Below are 1,396 nucleotides of genomic sequence, written 5' to 3' on the forward strand. Positions count from 1 at the left end.
CTAAGAAGAAATCCCAGAAAATTCAAATTTTTGTTCATAACCTCTTAGATGGGGTCGCACATATTGTTGGTGCCATCTGTGAAGAGGTTAGTGAACAAAAATTTTTGTTTTGAACATAAATTATTCATCCTAGTAATGTTAACATGGTTCTTGTAGTAGTTGTTTTTAGTCGTTAGTTAGGAATTAGAAAATTAATTTTTTCAATATAATCATTGGTTAGAAGTAGTAAGGTATTAGTTAGTTAGATTTTGACAACTTGACATGGTACCTAAAAATGTTAGTTAGGATGGTAGGCTATGTTAGATTTGTTAATTTATTAGTTATATATTAAGCGAGATTTAGTTTAGGATTAGGGTTCAATATGACCCAACTGATGCAGGCATGATGCTGATTGAGTATTGTGAGATTTTTTATACATTAAAGATAATTTTTTTCAGAGTAGTCACCTACTTAAGCCCATTTAGTTTTAGCATTTTCTACCTTTTTTAAACGTGTGAGATTATATGTTTAGGCTAAGTTTTTTTTAGTTGGATTTGGGTCATGCATTATTTAGCGTTTTGTATTGATTCCTATGAATAATTTTGTTCATCGTTAATGTATTAGCATTTTAGAATTTTATTAACCAAACACTATTTTGTTATGGCTGTGATAAACAATTTTCTATCGTTGTCCAGCCCCATCGATGTATCACCAGCATGAGAAGGTAACACGGTATGCAATTGGATGATAGGATCGTGTCGTACTTGTAGATGGCCAGTTTATACCATCTTGCAATGTTGAATGAGACTTGGTATAGATTGGATGAGCCATTAGTGAGTGCATTCGTGGAGAGATGGCGTCTGCAGATGCATACTTTTCACATGCCGTTCGGGGAGTGCACAATCACGTTGTAGGATGTAGCGTACCAGTTAGGGCTCCTGATCGATGGTCAGTATGTCAGCGGATGCTTCATGGGCTTTGAGCGATATATCAATAGTGGCCTGGTGCATGAAATTGCAATCACACTTTTGCAATTCCGCACAACTAACCAGCAAGTGCACTGGGTCGTCCAAGTAATACCTTACGTGAGTAAGGGTCGATCCCACGGAGATTGTCGGCTTGAAGCAAGCTATGGTTATCTTGTAACTCTTAGTCAGGATATCAATAATTCTCAGGTTTAATTGTGAAAAGTAAAAGAACATGAAATAAATACTTGTTTTGCAGTAATGGAGAACATGTTGAGGTTTTGGAGATGCTCTATCTTCTGAATCTCTGCTTTCCTACTGTCTTCTTCTTCATGCACGCAAGGCTCCTTCCATGGAAAGCTGTATGTAGGATTTTACCGTGGTCAATGGCTACCTCCCATCCTCTCAGTGAAAATGTTCAACACGCTCTGTCACAGCACGGCTAATCATCT

This window comes from Arachis duranensis, chromosome 1 (assembly GCF_000817695.3).
Source record: "Arachis duranensis cultivar V14167 chromosome 1, aradu.V14167.gnm2.J7QH, whole genome shotgun sequence".
Taxonomy (NCBI): domain Eukaryota; kingdom Viridiplantae; phylum Streptophyta; class Magnoliopsida; order Fabales; family Fabaceae; genus Arachis; species Arachis duranensis.